Source organism: Mandrillus leucophaeus, unplaced genomic scaffold, assembly GCF_000951045.1.
Source record: "Mandrillus leucophaeus isolate KB7577 unplaced genomic scaffold, Mleu.le_1.0 Scaffold325, whole genome shotgun sequence".
Classification (NCBI taxonomy): Eukaryota; Metazoa; Chordata; class Mammalia; order Primates; family Cercopithecidae; genus Mandrillus; species Mandrillus leucophaeus.
This window is the reverse complement of record NW_012103421.1, coordinates 1,733,686-1,751,900: the sequence shown is the minus strand read 5'-3', so window position 1 is coordinate 1,751,900 and position 18,215 is coordinate 1,733,686. Positions and strand designations below refer to the sequence as shown.

Below are 18,215 nucleotides of genomic sequence, written 5' to 3'. Positions count from 1 at the left end.
TGGGTGCTGACGGCAGAGGGTCCCTGTCTAATCGACCCAGGGCGGTGCAGGACCGCCTCCCTGCCTTCATGCAAAGTGGGTCCTGGCCCCAGCTCCTGTGCTGTGTTGGCAGTTGCAGTCACTGTCCTGTGTCTGTGTCCTTGGTGGCTGTCACATTGCCGTGGGCCTGGTGTGTGTGAAGGGTCTGCATCTCAGACTTCTTGCTGCCAAATCCCACTGGGGCACAGGTGCGGGGGCTGCTGAAGGGACGCTGCGTGCCGTGAGGGGAGTGGAGGCTAAGCAGAGGCCGCGGCTGGCTGGGGGCTGGGTCGGGATGTCCGTGCCTGTCCCCAGGGAGAAGTGGGAGGATGCCCTGCCCAGGCCGTGCACAGGGAGACAGGCTGCTGGGCGCACAACAGCTGTGTCGGCTCCAAAACGGCCCCTCCTGTCAGCTCCGCCCCCAGCCCTGGACGAGGTGCTGCTCCTGGTCACCTCATGCCCATAGAAGGGCAGGACTTGAGCCTCTGGGCTAGGGCACCCCCGCCTTCCTCCTTGGCCTCATCCTTGGCCACCCCCTCCCAGTTGTCTCAAATGCCTTGATCCCCGGGGCCAGGCAGGGTGGGGGGTTGGGCGGCCATGGCCAAGGCACAGATGATCCTGGGGCATCTTGGTGCAGATCCCAGGAGGCCAGGGCTGCACCTGTGCCGGGGCTGTCAGGAGCTCCAGCTGGAGAACGATGGTTCTCCTGGGCTCTGCAGAGCCTGGACTCCCTCCTTGGACATCCCCGGCCCCTCCAAATTGCATGGGGTGGGGAGCCAAACCTGACCTTTCAGAATGAAACTGAGAGCCTGTGCGGGGTAGGCTTCTCATTTCAAAAGGTGATTAAGGGAACCGGGGAGTTTCCTGTCTAGGATGGGACAGAAGTCCCCTTGCACCCAGACAGGGATGTGTGGCCTGGGAGGCCCCCCGTGGGAGTCCCCAGGAAGGCCCAGGCTGGGCGGGTTCGGCTGAGGCTGGAGAAAAGCAGATGAGACATCCCCCCACGCGTCTCACAGGGCACCAGGGACGCCAGGCTGTGACGGTCTCAGGACATGCCCCCCACACGAGGCCCAGGGCAGGCCAAGCCCCTCCAGCAGGACAAGTGGGTCCAGCCCCTCAGACTGTCCCATGATGTGGCCCCTCCCCTCAGACTGCCTGGGATGGGGCCAAATTCCTCAGAACCACCCCTCCATGATGTGGCCTTTCAGATGCCCCCAGGACAGGACTGTCCTCTCCCACCGGGCCTCAGGCCAGAGCAGGTCCCCTGACCCTGGGCGGGATCCGGGCTCCACTTCGGCTGCCAGCCAGGCTGGACTGCGGTTCCTCCACTCGGGGGCACTCCTGTCTCGCCCGGTTGTCCAGCTGACAGTCACTAGCTTGTCCTTGTCCCTTGGGGGCAGGGACGAGGATTTCACAGAGCTCCCTTGTGGCTCTGGGGGGACTCCCTGGTGACACTAGGGGGACGTCTGCCCTCCATAGCCCCCAAGAGCAAGACTCCCCACCCTGAGAAACTACCCAGCCTTGGGGGCCTTGAGGCGATGAGGACGGGGCAGTCCCGGCCCACAGCTAGGGAGGGTCAGGACACCCTCTCAGACCTTGGGTTCGACATATCCAAACGTTGGAACCCAACTCTGCAGGGGTGCACCCTCCCTGGGGTCACACTGCATATGTGGCTGCAGTGCCTGTCCTTGGCCCAGCCGCCCTGGGGCTCCCATCCCATGCCCACACCTAGAAGGCAAGTCTGCCTGCCCACATGCCATCCCACAGACACCCTGGCGGCTCTCTCAGCCTGCCCCTGTGCAACCCAGGCCCCCACCAGGAAGACCCTGCCCCCAGTCTGTTCCCCATGCATGACCAGGCCGTGTCTCCCACGCAAAGAACCATTCACCAGCTACAGGCAAAGACCATGGCTCTGGGTGGCCAGGCCAGGCCCTCCTGGCCTGGCTGAACTCACTTCCCATCCCACCGGCTTTCCCAGCTCTTCCCAGTTTTGGAAGGTGTCAGAGCCCTGGCACGTGCCCCTCCTAGCATCACCCAATCACCCTGCCCCTCTGCAGACCTTCAAAGGCTTGCCCAGCCCGCAGTGGGAGGCTGCTGCCCGGGGCTCTGGCAGGACCTGCCATGGACAGCTCCAGTCCTGCAGCCCCACCTGGCCCATCAGAGCCTCCCTCGCTTCTCCATGTGCTGAGCTGAGTTGGGAAGGGGAGGGATGACCTGAGGGACCTCTCTGGCAGGGACCCTTCTGGACTCTGTCCCTGGAGAGCCTCAGAGCTCTAGATTCTGCAGGAGGACGGGGCTGAACTCACCTGGAGGCCCCGGGCAGCCCCTGGGAAGCCTTCATCTGAGCAGCAGGAGCCCACGGGATGAAGCCCCCCAGGCAGCCAGGCCCTTGGGCAGCCCTCCCGCCCACCTTCCCTCTGAGTAAGGGCCGGGCACCACCCGGAGGATGCACAATGCTCCAAGCTGGGGTAGGCGGCCCTGAGAGCCCCCAGCAGTGCCCATGGCTGCTCAGGAAAGAGGGCAGAGCTGGGGACAGTCGGGGAAGCCACCTCAGCCCCAGCCCTGGCCCCACAGGGGCTGCTGAGGGAGGTTGGGATTGAGGTCTAAGCCCTGGGGCTCCCTCCCTACACCTTCCTGATGTCTGGACCCGGGATCCCTGGGGAGGTCCCCTTCCTCCTGCCCTGGGCAAGGGGTCTCAGGCACCTGGAAGTTTCCCAGGGACGCAGAAGGATGTCTTCTTCCTCTTGGGCTGGCAGGCGCTGCTGTCCGCTGACACCCAGCTGGGCTGTTTGCACAAATGGGAGCATCACAGGCCCCACCCCCGCTGATTCTAGAAGCCAGAATCCTTCCTTCCCCCGCCCCCTTCCTGGTTGCCTTGTGTCTCCTAAAACAATCCTGTAACCACAGAAGGGCAGTGCCAGGAGGGTCTGGGGGCCAGGTGGTCCAGCTGGGACCAGCCCTGGCAGGTGGCACCTTGGGGTGGCAGGATGGTGGGCCTCCCCTCCACTACCCTACAGGCCAGCCTGCTCAGTTCCCTGAGAAGGTGCCAGACGGATGGGTGAGCCCTAGAGAAGAGGAGGGTGTCGGCAGTGGAAACAGCCAAGTGGTCTCCCGCTCTGAGTCCTCAGGCTGGTGAGGGGTGGGGGTGTGAGCTCTGCCTTGTAGTCCCAGCCCCTGAGATCCCACTGCTGGGGGAGAAGGAGGGGGATGGGCTGCAAGGCCCCAGGGCTGGTCTTGCATGAGCTGCTATAGGCCTAGGAGTGCTTTCTGGGTGAGTAAGCCCTACCCCTCTGAGGCCTCAGTTTCCCCATCTGCACACTCAGAATGTAGCTACTCAGACCAAACACTCGCTCCATGCCAGTCTTTGCCAAGTTATTTATTCATTCATATATTTATTTATTTATTTGAGACAGAGTCTCGCTTTGTTGCCCAGGCTGGAGTGCAGTGGCACTATCTCGGCTCGCTGGAAACTCCGCCTCACGGGTTCAAGCAATTCTCCCACCTCAGTCTCCCGAGTAGCTGGGATGACAGGCACCTGCCACTGCCCCCTGCTAATTTTTGTATTTTTAGTAGAGACAAGGGTTTCACCATGTTGGCCAGGCTGGTCTCGAACTCCTGACCTCAGGTGATCCACCCGCCTCAGCCTCCCAAAGTCCTGGGATTACAAGCATGAGCCACCGCACCCCACTTTTGCCAAGCTTTTTAAACCAAGCCTCTTGTTTCATCCCCCAGAGCTGTGAGGCAGGTCCCTGGAGCTTCCCATTTCACAGATGGAAACCGAGGCTCACCGGGGCCAAGTGCGTTGTCCAAAGGCTGCTCCCTGCCTGGGGAGGGGCCAGAGTCCTTGCCCCCGTGGGATTCGGGTGCTGAGGGCCCACAAGACCTGCGGGCATCAGCAGGGAGCAGGACCGGGCTGCCCTTCCCGGGGACTCTCTGACCCCACACCACACACCAGCCACTGGACTCAAAGGCTCCCGAGAGCGCCCGAGCACTGCTCATGGCCAAAGCTCAGCATGCAACCAAAGGGACCTCCCAGAAAAGCAGAACTGGGACTGGGCGCTGCTGCACCAACAAGGTCCTCCACTTCCCTCTAGCCCAGCCCCACCCAAATCCCAGCCCTCAGCATCTTTTTGGGGGGCCACTAAAGACCTTCTGGGAGATGGCAACCCAGGACCACAAGGCAATCGGAGAAGGCTTTCCGCATGTGCCGAGGCAGACAGAACCCGGCCCTGGCTGTGGACGAGGATGTATTGATACTTAGAAGAGAGAGAGGCGAGCGGGTTGGAGGGGCTCGGCCAGGGGGCAGCTCAGCAGGGTGCCTTCCCCAGGGTTAGACTGTCTCCAGCCAGCCCAGCCCCCACCCCGTCCCCAACATCTAGGGACCTGGAAAGAGGTTCGAGGGGCTGTATGGGGGTGGGGTTGATAGGAGATTAGGGGGTTGAGAAAGTCAGGCCTCCTAGCCGTGTACACCCAGCACAGCCCCGCCAGTGCCAGACACAGGCAGATAAGTGAGGAGAGAGATGTTGAGCAGGGGTGGAGGGAGGAAAGCCCCTGGCCCTTTCTTGGGGCCAGGCAAGTCCTATCCAGACTCCGTCTGCTAACTGCCTCCAAGCTGCTTGTGCTCTGTCAGGGAAGGGAGTTTGTGGCAGGGAGGGCCTTTGAGTCACCTGTATCCCCCGGCAGGAGCGGGCAGGCACTCTGGCCCCTGACCGTGAAGCCTAGAGCAGGGCCGCTCTGTGCAGGGCATTCAACAGCATGAAGGGTTCTAGCATCCCTCCTGGGTTCCTAGATTCCCCAGGAGCAGGGGTGCAGATGCAGGGGCCTCTACACACACCGCACGCTTGGGGACAGTGGCTGAGGTGTCCAGGAGGCCCTGTCCACTGGGGCAGGGGGTGGGTTCTATACCCAGTGCCCTTCCCAGAGCCCCCGATCTCCAGCTGCCCATGGGCTGCAGATGAGGGTTCAAAGTTGCACATGGGTCACTGCCCTGCTCTACCCCTGGCAGGTGGGACCTCACCTATTGCTCCTTTCTGCTCCAGAGAAGAGCACGTCCCCCTCATCTCAGAGGTGCCTCTGCTCCTCCTTCCTGGGTGGAAATTATACTTTTGACAGTTTGGTTTCTGAGGCAAGGCTGACTCCTCCTCTTCTCCAGGGTACCTCTCCTCAGAAAAGCAATGGGACTTGGGATGGAAGGATCTAGCCGATTCATTCCAGATGAATCTAGAAACAATCCTTTAGCCTTTCTCCTAGACTCAGTCCCAACCAACATCTGAGCTTCATCACCACCACCCAGCACCCAACATTCACCACCTAGCCCCCAGGGCCCAGCTCCCAGCACCCACCACCCAACACCCAACACCCTGGACCCTACCCATGGCTCTGGCCCATTCTCCTGCTGTCAGCAGTGCTTGCTTGGACAGAGGGCCACACTGAACAGATGCCTGCTCCAAGCATTTGGAGGCTGCCTCCTTTTTAAATCAGAGACATTTATCTACCAGGGATCACTTGGGAGCCACTGAGGCCACCACCCTGTCTTCCCCTGTCCCCATCGACTTACTCAAAGCACCTTGCACTGGGATGCTGCTCTGTGAACACATATTTGCAGGTATGTGTCAGGAATGATGAGAATGTGTCAATAAGAAGACAGATCCCTACCCCTGTAGCCCCTGCTTAGGCTCTATCAAGGTGCTCAGCCTCCTGGGCCATGGTGGTCTGCTTTATTCTTGGGCCATGAACTTATGAACCATGCCTTAGTCATGTAAGAAAGGAAAAATAAAGATTAGAAAAGAATCAATTATGGAGAACAGTATGAACGCATGGAAAGATGAATGAAGAGTGATAGGAAGTAGCAACAAATGGATGGATGGATAATTGAATGATGGATGGATGGATGGATGGATGAGTGGATGGATGGAGGGATGAGTGGATGGATAGGTGCATGGATAGATGGACAGGTGAATGAATGGATGGGCAGATGGATGGGGGTGGATGGATGAATGGGTGGATGGACGCATGTATAAATAGAATATAACTCATGTATAAATAAAAAGAATTATTTAGTAATTGATTCATGGATGAACAAATGAGCAGATGAACAAAAATAGATTGATGGACAGAAGAACATATGTATATATGGATGTTTGGAGGAAAGGACGAATGGATGGGTGGATAGATAAATGCAGATGTGATATTTAGAATATTTAACAAAGCATGTGGTACAAATATTAATCTATGAGAATGGGTGCTGATTATATTCATACATTGAACTGTGTTGTACCTGTGTATACTGGCTGATCATCAGCCCAATAGCTAAGTGAGCAGATATGCCAAAACAAAAGATGAGTGGATTTATGGATGAATGGATGATGGACGAATGGGTGTATAGATGGGTGAATGAATGTATTGATGGAAGGACACATGAAATGGAAGTACGAATGGGTGGATGAGTGGATGGCTGGAATATGGACATATAAGTGATTGGAAAGATTAATAGAAGGATGTCAGGAGAGGTAGACATATGGATGGATATGGGTAATAGATAGATGAATAGAATAGATGGATATATGGGCGGATATAACAAGAGATGAGTAGAAAGATAAATGGATAGATAATGAATCAATAGACAACTGAATCCGTGCTAGGTGAACGATTAGAAAGACAGATGTGTGAGCAGACACTACTAAATCAGTAATTTTGCACTGTCTTTCTGGAACACGTCCTCCCATTTCTCTCATCTCTTTTTAAATAAGAAAAGAATTACTTCTTTCCATGAGGCTTTCATATATAAAAATCCATGGAAATAATTACTTATTTCCATGAGGCTATCATACATAAAATATCAATCCCCCCAGAACTCCATATGCCTTTACCTTGATTTATATTTTCTGTCATATTTTCCATCATCTGACCTTTATTTATTTATTTATGTGTTTGTTCCAAATGAAACATGATCCTCACTGAGAGTAGGGACTTTGTTAGTGCTGAATTCCCAGCACCTTCAAAGTGTCTGAGTTCAGTACAAATTTATTGAATAAATATATGGAAGGATGGAGAGATAGATGGATGGATGGATGGATGGATGGATGGATGGATGGATGGATGGATGGATGGACGGACGGACGGACAGATGGATGGATAGATGGATGGATAAATATATGGATAGATGGACTCATATACAAATTTGTAAATGGAGAAATTAATGGATAGATGTTTGGTTGGTTGAGTGAATAGGTGGGTGGAAAATAATAAGTAACATTGATTATGGGCAGACTATGTTCCAGTAACTGTTGTAAGTGTTAAATCATTTAGATGACTTAATAGACAAACTGATGGGCACACATGTGTACAGAAGGGTAAACACACACGTGTGTGTATAATTGGAAATGGGATTCGCTAGGTGAGAAGATAGATGGGCATATGGATGGATAGTCAGAAAGATGTATGAATGGATGTATGGATGGTATGGGTAAATAGAATATTTGGACAGATAAATGAAAATAAGAAAAGAAGAACATTTGGATATAGAAAGATACATTAAAGAAGGATAAATAGCTCACTGTTTGGCTGGCTGGACAAATGGACATACAAATGGATGAGTGAACATGTAGATAATAGTAATTAGCATGTAATGAGTGGTTAAGTTCCAAATGGATAGATGGCTTGCTAAATGCTTCTAAGTGTTTTCTACATATTTAGACATTTAGATAAATGGATGGATGGCTAAATGGATGGCTTACTGAATGCATCTGTGAAGTGTTTTCTATGTACTAAGACATTTAGGTAAATGAATGGAAGGATCGATGGATGGATGTCAGATACTTGTTCAATGAATAGATGTATAGAGAGGGGTGGACATGGTTATATGGATGGATGCCTGAATGGGTTAAATAGAAGGATATATTATGTTTATATAGATAATTGGATGAATAGATACATTGGAAATTGATGATTGATAAATGATACATGAAAAGACAGGCATTCATATAGAAGGATGGATGGGTGAATGGATGGGTGAATGGATGGATGGATGAATAATGGATAGATAAATAGATGAGTGGTTGCATGGACGGATGAATGGATGGGTAAATGAATGGATGGCTAAGTGGATAGATGGATGAGTGAATGGATGGATGGATGGATGGATGGATAAATGGATGGATGGATGGATGGATGGATGGATAAATGGATGGATGGATAGGTGGATAGATGGATGAGTGAATGGATGGATGGATGGATAAATGGATAGATGGATAGGTGGATAGATGGATGAGTGAATGGATGGATGGATGGATGGATGGATAAATGGATGGATGGATGGATGGATGGATGGATAAATGGATGGGGTGGATAGATGGATGAGTGAATGGATGGATGGATGGATAAATGGATAGATGGATAGGTGGATAGATGGATGAGTGAATGGATGGATGGATGGATGGATAGATGGATGGATTGATGAGTGGATGGATGGGTGAATGGATGGGTGGATGGATGGATGGATGGATGGATGGATGAGTGGATAAATGGATGGATGAATAGATGGGTGGGTGGATGGGTAAAATGGATGGATTAACTGATAGATGAATGGAGAGACGGACAGAGAGATGGATGAATGAGTGGGTGGATGGATGAGCACACACATAACAGTGGAGTTGACATCAAATACTCTCCCATATTGTCCCTCACAAGACATGCCCTAGTTGTAAAACCTTGAGTCTTGGCCACTACATATAAATATCTGTTCTTGTCACTTTCCATCTATCAGCATTTCTGACAGATGATCATTCCCTAGTGACAGGGAAGTCCTGCCATTCCAAGGTAGCTCTTTTCCCTGTGGGAATATTCTTCCTTCTTTTGAACTAAAATACGCCTTGGCCACATTTCATTCCTGGCTCTCTGTGGCTGGGACTCCCTCCAGAAGTCAAAACAGGAGGCAAGGAGGAAACAGGCAGGTTGAGGTACAAATGAAGCACAAGCTCACTGCGCCCCCACCCCAGGTAATCTCACCTCACCTGGGTGATCTGGCCTCGAGTGATCTCACTTTCTCTGTGTGGTCTCACCTACCCCTGGTAATCCCACCTCCCCTGAGTGATTTAACTTTCCCTGGGTGATCTCACCTCCCCTAGGTAATCTTGCCTCCCCTGGGTGATCTCACCTCCCCTGGGTGATCTCTCCTTCCCTAGGTGACCTCACCTCCCCAAGGTAATCTGGCCTCCCCTGGGTGATCTTGCCTCCCCTGGGTGACCTCCCCTCCCCTGGGTGATCTCACTAAATGTTTGTCCAACCTGAGGTCCAACCCTGACCACCATCCCTCCTGCTTACTCCAGAATCCTGTGGTCTCTGCAGCTCTGTGGACGCTGGGTATGTGGGGTCAACACCGTGGTCTCTAGTGTCCATTCCCTGCTCCTCCTGGGTTGTGCCGGGAGAGGGGAGATGCTGTGGGCTCCTCTCTCCAGGACTGGCCGAGACCCATCCTGGTGCGTGCGTAGGGAGTGGGGACGGACTTCCTGACCCCCGCAGTCTCCATGGGCTAACCCACCACCTGAGTCACCACAGCCCGAGCTATGGACCCATGTGGAATTTTCCGACTGTCGCCGCCACCCCCGGGCGCGCTGCCCTCAGCGGTGATTCACTCGCTCGCAGTGAATATGTTCACAGCCTCACCCTTGCTTCCCTCAGTGTTCCCAAGGTGCTACGCAGCCCCAACTGCCTGGCCCGGCCAGAGTCATGATAGCTGGGGAAACAAGAGGGGGTTGTTCTCCGTGGATGTGGGGATGGGGAGTGGCATGGGCGGGTGCGTGCGCATGCACAGATGGTGGCCCGGGACAGTAACCCGGTGGCCAGCGGCCGGCAGACCCGGCTCTGGTTCTGCCTGTGCCAGGCCCTGGCTCTGTGACCTTGGAGGCCAGTGCTGCTGGCTGGACCTTGGTTTCTCCATCCGGGACATGGGTACAGTGCTGGTTCTGAGTGTCAGCAAGCTGGGCAAGCCACCGGATGTGAGATTGCCGTCATGGAGCTGACCCTCGGTGAGCCCTGAACACGAGTCCTGACCCTCCCCTCTCCGGGCCACCCGTCCCTCCCCTCGCCCGGCCACTAGCCCCGAATGTTCTCCAGTGAGTCACAGTAGCCAAGCCCAACCAGAGGAACAGAGGGCTGGGCTGCTCCTCCCTGGGCCAGGGCCAGAGGACGGGGGCAAGGGGGGCCTGGCTGGCGAGGGCACCAGGGCGACTTTGTGCCCACTGGCCACCTCTTGGGACCATGGTGTCCCAATACCAAACCGAAGACGCCACGTTGGTGGCATCTTTGCTTCTCGGGGCATCTCTGCAGTCTGGTCGGTTAGGGGGGCACCAGGAAAGGCAGCAGCCTCCCCATTTGGGGACCAGAGAGGGTTCCTGGGGTGCCAAGCCTTCTCCAGAGGTGACAACGAGAGCAGAGGCCGGGAATGAACAAAGGGAAAGTGGAGAACCAGGAGCGGGGGAGAGGGGAGGAGGGGAGAGGAAGGGAGGGGAGGGGAAGGAAGGGGGGAGGGAAGGAGGGAGGGAGACAGAGATAGGGACAGAGACACCAGAGGGAAAGGAGAGAGGAGAGAGGGGCTGAGTGCGAGACGGGGAAGGAGGGGACGGGACAAAGAGGAACCAGCGAAGGGTCCAGGCCTGCGGTGATGGTGAGGGAGGTGGCAGGTTGAGCGGGGGCTGGACCAGAATGGCCGACGAAGAAGAAGAACAGAGGAGGGCCCGGGCAGGGCCTGGCAGAGGGCATAAGGCACTCTGAGGTGGGAGGCGGCGATGGGCAGAATAGGCCCCAGTGCCTGGGCAGGGGCACCACGGAGGGCTAGGGGAGACCGAGAGGTGGGCAGCGGCTGCCAAGGTGGCCCGAGGGGAGAGGCGGAGGGAGGAAAGGAAAGAGGAAGGGAGGGAGGGAGGGAAGGAGGCAGCCACGCTGCCCATCAGCGGGCCACAGAGATCTGGCTGAGCCCCACGCTGCTGGGCTGGGAGGGTTTTCGCGCTGACATTTTTACTTTTCTTGGGAGGAGGAGGTGGAGGTGGAAGAGATGGAGGCGGGAGGAGAAGGGGGCTGGGGGAAACAAAAGGGAAGCAGCTGCTGGGCGTCCTGAAGTAAGAGAGGGGAACGGGAGACCCACAGTCAGGGAGACCCGCAGGGATGGGGACACAGGGACCAGTCTGCCCACAGGGAGCCGGCCCGCAGACTCCTGTGCCAGGGGCCAGAGGGGCCAAGACACACAGGCAGAGGGTCACAGGGACGAGCAGACCACCAGACAGAGAGAAGGGACAGGGGAGGGGTGAGAGCCAGTGAGAGACTGAGGGCCAGGGCAGAGCACCAAGGAAGCGCAGGAGCGAGAGGGGCAGGGAGAGGCAGGAAAGCCAAGGAGAGCCAGGCATAGGGGGCAGGGGTGCGGGAGGAGGGCAGCAGAGAGGAGGACCAGCAGGACAGGAGCCTTCGAAGATGCTGCTGTATCCCTGGGGCTGGGGTCAGGCCAGGTCGCCGCCTGAGCAGAGGCTGCAGCATGGGCAGTCCTGAGCTGAGGAGGAACTCTAGCAGACAGGGCCTGGATACCCTCTTGAGGTAGGTCCCTCCTGCCCCGGCTGGGCATGGAGGGCAGGGCAGGGTAGGATGCCAGTGCTGGGCTGCCACATGCACTGGGCGAGGCCCCTGGGCATGGGGCCACTGGGCCTCCCCCAGCTTCAGTGGGCTCCACTGCCCCAAGAGTGGGCAGGGAGAAGGTACCAGGCTGGCCGCGTGTCCACGTGTGAGTGTGGAGGCTGCTTGAGGCCTCTCCTCCTCCCAGCTCCTGGCAGCCGCCCACGCATCCTCCTCCCCTGTCCCACCTGCACTGCCGGCTGCACTGTCGCTCGCTCGCACCTCTCCCTGAGTCCCAGGGCTTCTGCTCAACTCTGAGCCCCCAGGATGAAGGGCTCATCCTCTGAGTGGCCTCTGGAGCCTCCCGTGGGGTCCTTCGGACCCTGGGCACGCTCCTGTCACCCTCACTTCACAGATCATGAAACGACTTTGGGCTGAGCTCACCCGCCTTGGCCGCATCACACCAACCCTGAGTGGGAGGCTCCTCAGGGCCAGGGAGGGTACCTGGGCCTTGTCTACCTGCAGGCATTGGGCCAGTGTGGTGCCCTCTCCCCGCCTGTTTCTTCCTCTGTAAAGTAGTGGTGTGACCCCTCATGGGGTCAAGCAGGAGAGCAGAGTTTGGAGGGCCCAAGGCTCCTCAGGGCCCAGCCTGGGCAGTCAGAGATATCCCTCTGTATCTTCAGCCACTCTGAGCCACCTGTAGTGCCCTTCCTCCTCCTCAACCCTTTCAGGTTTTTAAGCCAAGTTGAAACACCACCACCTCCTTGAAGGCTGCCTTGCTTCTTCCTAACCTGGAGGGCTGCCCTGCTCTGACTCCCTTTGATGGCATAGAGCATGCTGGCTGGACCTCAAGCTCCTGGGAGGCAGAGCTGGCATCAGTCAGCCTGCCACTGCCCACCCAGGCCAGGCACTCCATGCTGAGACTCTGAGAGAGCAGAGAGCCAGGGATGCCCATGGGGGTGGGCTCAGCAGGGTCTGAGGAGTTGAGGGCAGCCCGGCTCACCCCTCCTCCCCAGCTCCCACTTATTGAGTCCATGCAGATGCAGAGAGAGAGCTCTGATCCGGTCCTCACCTACAGGGTTTCCGGCTGCCATCCCAGTTCAGGACCAGCACCAGGATCTGCAGTGGGCCCCTGGCTGGGCACACCTCATCCCAGCCTCCCCCTACCCCTGCCCCGCGATGAGCCTCCTCCTCTTGGGCTTCCAGGCTCTGCTGGTCAGACCTCCCCTCCCTGCCCAACGGGGATTGTGTTTCCCCAGGGAACGCTGCTGTCCCCCAGGAGCTCTGTGGCCTGGGATTTGAGGAGTGCCTGGGGTCAACCCCCAGACTCACCAGTGCTACTTAACAAATGGGCCCCAGGGAAGGAAGCGCAGCCCCCGGGGGAGCAGCAGAGTCCCTGCCTTGTCACCAGGGGCTTGGCCATGAGCACCCGTCCAGCAGGCCCAGCGCAAACTGCAGCCCCAGGTGAGCAGGCAGCCCTCGGGGTGCACTGACGCCGCACGGGCCCAGGCTCCGGGCCAGTCCCTGTGGACCTGGGGAGCACACAGTGGGGAGGGGACCTCATTAGAGGTGGTCAGGCAGTGGGATGGTGGCATAAGGACCCGTCCCTTTGAACTCCCTGGGAACTCGCCCTGACGGGGGCCAGGCAGAGGGCAGCAAGAGTCCCTTGTCCAGCTATGGGGGACAATCATGGTGAGCTACATGAAGCAAGGCTCACACGTGTGCACTAACACACACCCCCTCCAGGACACAGACCCAGAGACCACTGCACCGCACCCACCCACCACACGCACACTCGCAAGCATACACGCACACACATGCACACACACATGCACACACACACACTACCACCCAGGACAGTGCTGCACTCACCACCACTGCCATGATCACTTCTCTGCAGTCTCCAATAGCTCAAACCTCCCCAGTCTCAGCCCTCCAAGCCCGGCAGGCTGCCCCCTACCCACTCCCTATTGGATAAAGGAGCGAGCCAGGCCCAGAGAAGCTGTGGGTGAAGAGACTTGCCCAAGGCCACTCAGCAGGGCATGGTAAGCCCAGGTCCCCAGGTCCCTCCTCCACCCACATCACCCCACCCCTTCAACGGGGATCCCCTGGGTGTCCCGCCATGCCGGTTGCAGGGCTGGGAGAGGCATTGCAGTCAGGGTGCTGTGTCCTCAGTGGTGAGCCCTGAAGGGCCATGCTAGGTGCCAGCAGCCGCCAGAGAGCAAATTCAATGCAGTTTACGTTCATTAAAAATGGTGCTCTGGGCCAGTGGGAAAACATGTCCCCCCTGCCCCATCCTCCCCTGCCCCGTTGTCCCCCACCCCTGCCCCGGCGATTCTCCTTGTCTACACCTGGTGTGAGCCCAGGGGCTCTGCATGTAGCCGCACAATACCATTTTCTCCAGGTCTGGCTGTTCCCAGCCTCTGCCAGCATGCGGCTTCTGGCTGGCAGGGTCGGGCCCTGGGCTGACCTCCCCCCAATGCCTCCCTGCCAAGTCTGCCCTTCCAGGCACCTGAGAGTCTGCCCTGTGCCTCCTCCCTGCCCCTGGGCAACTCGGAGCTCTCCCAGGGCCAGCTCAGGCAAGGCCAGTGTTAGGGATGGTCAGGGGACCTAAAGAGGACCTCAGCCCACTTAACTCCAGAGGTCACCCAGACTCAGCCACTGGCCTGGTCCTGCCACCTGTGGGGTCCTGGCTTGGGAGAGGGCACCAGGCCGGCTGTGAGTGCCTTGTAGCCTGGCCCGGAGTGAAGAGGGGGGCTGGGGATCAGCCTGGCAGACATCCTTATCAACCACTGAGGTCCCCAGAGCCCTGTGCCCACCTCAGCCATGGCTCTTTGGGTGGTGTGAGCCCCTCCAGTCCCTCATCTCCGGCACACATCTGCCCACAGATGTGGCAGCCACCCCGTGCTTGGCTCTCCCCAGGCCTCCAAGGCCCTCAGGCAGAGACCCGCCCTGAGTAGCCTGGTCCAGGGACCTCTGGGGCTCCTGATGTGGCCAGTGGGGCAGGAATGGGCTGGCAGCCTGCTGGGCTGGCCCTGAGGGGGCTGGGGGAAGCCAGGCCTCCAACCACAGTGTCCAAAAGGGCGTGGCTGCCTTGGGCCCATCCAGGCCCGAGATCCTGAGGGTGGGGTAGCCCCCGCCCTGGCAGGGCTGGAAGTCCGTCTTCGGACAGAGCCCGTCCTGCCCAGAAGCCCAGCCAAGCCAGCAACAGGGGTGCAGGGACCGAGTGGCCCAGCCCCCTGGGCAGGGTGTCAGGGCCGGAGCCCAGAGGACTGCGGTTCAGGCTTCAGTCCCAGCCGGCGAACCAGAGCTGGGCAGAGCGGCCAGCAAGCGGCAGCCAGGGTGCCCTGGGCACTCGACCCCCAGATGCCCCTGCTGGAGCCGTAAAGGGGAGGCACCCTGAGCCCGGAGGGAGCATGGCCCCAGGGACTGAGCATCCGGCTCAGAGCGGCTCCGCAGAGGTTGGTAGCCTGGGGTTGACCACAGAGGTCTCTGGAGGGCAGACATGAGCCGCTGCAGGTGGGAGCTTGTAGGAGAGAAGCCCTTGGGTGCCCCCTGGATGGGGTGAGGACCATCGGAGAGAAGGGTGAGGGTCTCTAACCCCAGCCCTAGGCTCCAAGTGGGCTGAGACCCGTGGCCGTGAGGGTTGGCTACTGCCCATGACGGACTAGGGAGGTCTTGGTGAGAGCTGAGGTGGTGCTTGTGGAGGTGAGATTGGGCACCAGGCCTGGCCAGGGATGCTGGGAGGGGGCAACACTGTGCCTAGGGCTTGTTCAACGAGAACAAGCCCTACCTGGGGAGAAGTGAACAAAGAAAAGAAAGAAAGAGCGAAGGCATGAGAAAGACATGAGAGAAAGGGAGGGAAAAATGTGGAAAGGGAGGGCAAGAGCAGGGGCTGCCTTGAAGGAGGAAGAGGGGAGCAGAAGTGGGTGCAGGGTGGCGGCAGGAGGGGAAGGGCAGAGGGAGGGGCTGAGTTGCGAATGGAAGCTGTGTGAGGGTCCCGGGCACTGCCCTGTGCAGCCGACCCCAGGCGTGAAAGGAGGGGTCTCTCCCACATGGGCCCCACCTAGCAGGTGCCTGGGCAGGAGGCTGCAGAGCCACTGTCTCATGCAGCTCCTTGGTGCTGCAAAGACGGGAGGTGGGAGGAAAACCAGAGAATCAAGAAATGGATGCTGAAGGAACGCGGTGAGGCCAGGCGAGGGCTGGCGAGATTGCCAAGGAGAGGACGGGCGAGGAAAATGGAGCGCCCAACAGAGGACGGGGCACGGGGGAGGGCTGGCTTTCCCTGGGACTGAGGAATGAATTTCTGCGCCCGGACTTGGACCCCCTGGGTCAGGACCCTGCCCTCCACTCACATTCAGGGGCAGCACCTCTTCCGGCCTCTGTCCCTGCCTGGTCTTCCCCACACCCAGTTCTTGGGGGTTGAGGGGTTGGAGCCCCAGCCACGTCATCAGCTCCCTAGGACCCCCGCATGAGATGCGCACCTCCGAGCCTCCGTGTGTGCGCCTGTAATGGGGATGCTGGGACTGCGGCCCTGGCAACTGTTGTGAGGACGGAGGTGCTGGCTGCCCTGGTGCTCGCTGTGCCTCTTTAAATGGGGATGTCTAGACCTCAGGCGCAGAGGGCCAGGGCAGGTCCACTTGACCTCAGCCACTAGGACTTCCCAAGGCCATGTGAGTCTCCCACGGCCCACTGAAGCTGGTCCTTCATACCCCATTTTGCAGATAGGAAAGCTGAGGCTCAGGGAGCCTCCAAAGCTTACCCCTGTCCTGGGAGTTGGCAGGGGGCGTCCACAGCACCAGGGGACACACACCAGGAAGTCTCCTGGGGAAGGAGGGCCAGCCCAGGGGCAGACTCTTTTCTGTGCTGCGATGTCTCCCCTGCACCCCAGGGATGATGAGTCTGGGAGGGGCTGGTTACCCATGAAAGCTTCGGGGAGGGGCTGGTGGCCAGGCCGGGCACCCCAGAGCTCCACAGGCAGACATGGCATGGCGGCGTCAGGCAGAGAGCTTGGTGGCTGGGTGCTATGGTAGGAAGATCCCAGTGCTGTGAGAGTGAGACAGGTGGTTGAATGCCAGGCTGGCTTGGCCGTTCTCTGTGGGTGCCGGCTGTGGCTCCCGCCCAGGTGGGCACCACGTCTGAATAATGTATGAAGCCTCTGGTTGCATGGAGGATGGAAGCGCTTTGGGCAGCATCTGTGGGCAGAGCCTTCAAGGATGTGAGGTACATCTGGGCACAACTAGCTGGCAAGGAAAGAGGATGGCAGAGCCTCAAGCCGATGCCAGGGACTGGTCGCGTGTCCCGGAACGTGCCAAAAACCTGCCTCGTGAGCATGGCGAGAGCTCTGCCAGGGCAGTACCAGCTGGCCCAGGAGCCGCAGCGCTCCCGAGGGCCATCCAGCGAAGGCGGGAGGCGTAACCGGGCTGTCAGTGGGACCTGTGGGTGTCAGGGCTCCTTGTTCCCCTCCTGTGGGAAGCAGGCGCCGAGCGAGGCTGCATGTAGATGCTTGTGAGGGTGAGCTGCGGCGGAGGACACTGATTACCGGGTGCAGATGAGGGCCCCAGAAAGGTCCCCCAGGTCGCCTCACTCGTGGCACAGGCCCGGCAGCATTGTGGTCAGTGACACGGAGGAGGACAGAAAGCCATGTGCACAGCACGCAGAGCAGGAGGAAGGGGGAAGAAAGAGCAGGCACGGGGCAAGTGAAGCTGCAGCCATGCCTGGATGCAGCAGGCAGGGCCACCCACGAACAGGGCGGGGCCCTAACCTCCGACCCAGGCCGGTTGCAGCAGATGGGGCAGAGATGTGAAACAGCTGCAGAGCGGGACGAGGGTGCTGCCGGCACAAGGCTGACCACGGAGCACATCAAAAGAGGTAGGGCACCCAGCGCAAGGGAGGTGATGGGCTGGTCAGCGGGACATCAAGCCGGTTCTGGACCCTGCACTGAGGACAGTCCCTGATCCAGCCTCTGAGGACTAATGGGAAGCCAGGGGTAGAGGGGCTGGGGAAACAAGGCTCCATTGTCCAGTCTCAGCAGGGTGTCAGGGCTTGGGGCTCTGTGGAGGCCACACCATGAGATTTCCAGGATCATAGATACCCTGAGGTCAACACTGTCTGCCGGTGCATGGGCACCCCTCCTGTTGGGTGTCTGGGTAGAGTTGGGGTCTGTCTGGCTGGCGTAGACACCTTTGGGACTGGGTGTGTGTGGCGGGCAGGCCTGGGCTGCAGTCACCCTGGTCCACACTGGTAGAGCTGGGGTCTGTCCAGCTGGCGAGGGCACCTTTGGAACTGGGTGTGTGTGATGGGCAGGCCTGGACTGCAGTCACCCCGGTCCACACTGGTAGAGTTAGGGTCTGTCCGGCTGGCGTGGGCACCTTTGGGACTGGGTGTGTGTGGCGGGCAGGCCTGGGCTGCAGAGTCACCCTGGCTGGCACTGGTAGAGTTGGGGTCTGTCCGGCTGGCGTCGGCACCTTTCGGACTGGGTGTGTGTGGCAGGCAGGCCTGGACTGCAGTCACCCTGGCCCGCACTGGTAGAATTGGGGTCTGTCCAGCAGGCGAGGGCACCTTTGGGACTGGGTGTGTGTGGCGGGCAGGCCTGGGCT

The 18,215-nt window shown here is 58.3% G+C and overlaps 1 protein-coding gene across 5 annotated transcripts in view; it reads left to right on the top strand.

Moving 5' to 3' along the window:
* Nucleotides 1-18,215, top strand: part of LSP1 (lymphocyte-specific protein 1) — a 39,687-nt gene that overhangs the window by 1,400 nt on the left and 20,072 nt on the right. The window contains exon 1 of one of the 5 annotated variants that reach the window (XM_011988238.1): nucleotides 14,729-15,077. The exons of 1 other annotated variant lie outside the window; for it this stretch is intronic. The gene's annotated coding sequence lies outside the window, so the exon portion shown is untranslated. Of the gene's footprint in view, nucleotides 1-14,728; nucleotides 15,078-16,173; nucleotides 17,488-18,215 lie in introns of those variants that run through there. 3 more of the 5 variants (XM_011988240.1, XM_011988239.1, XM_011988241.1) reach the window with 3 other exon arrangements.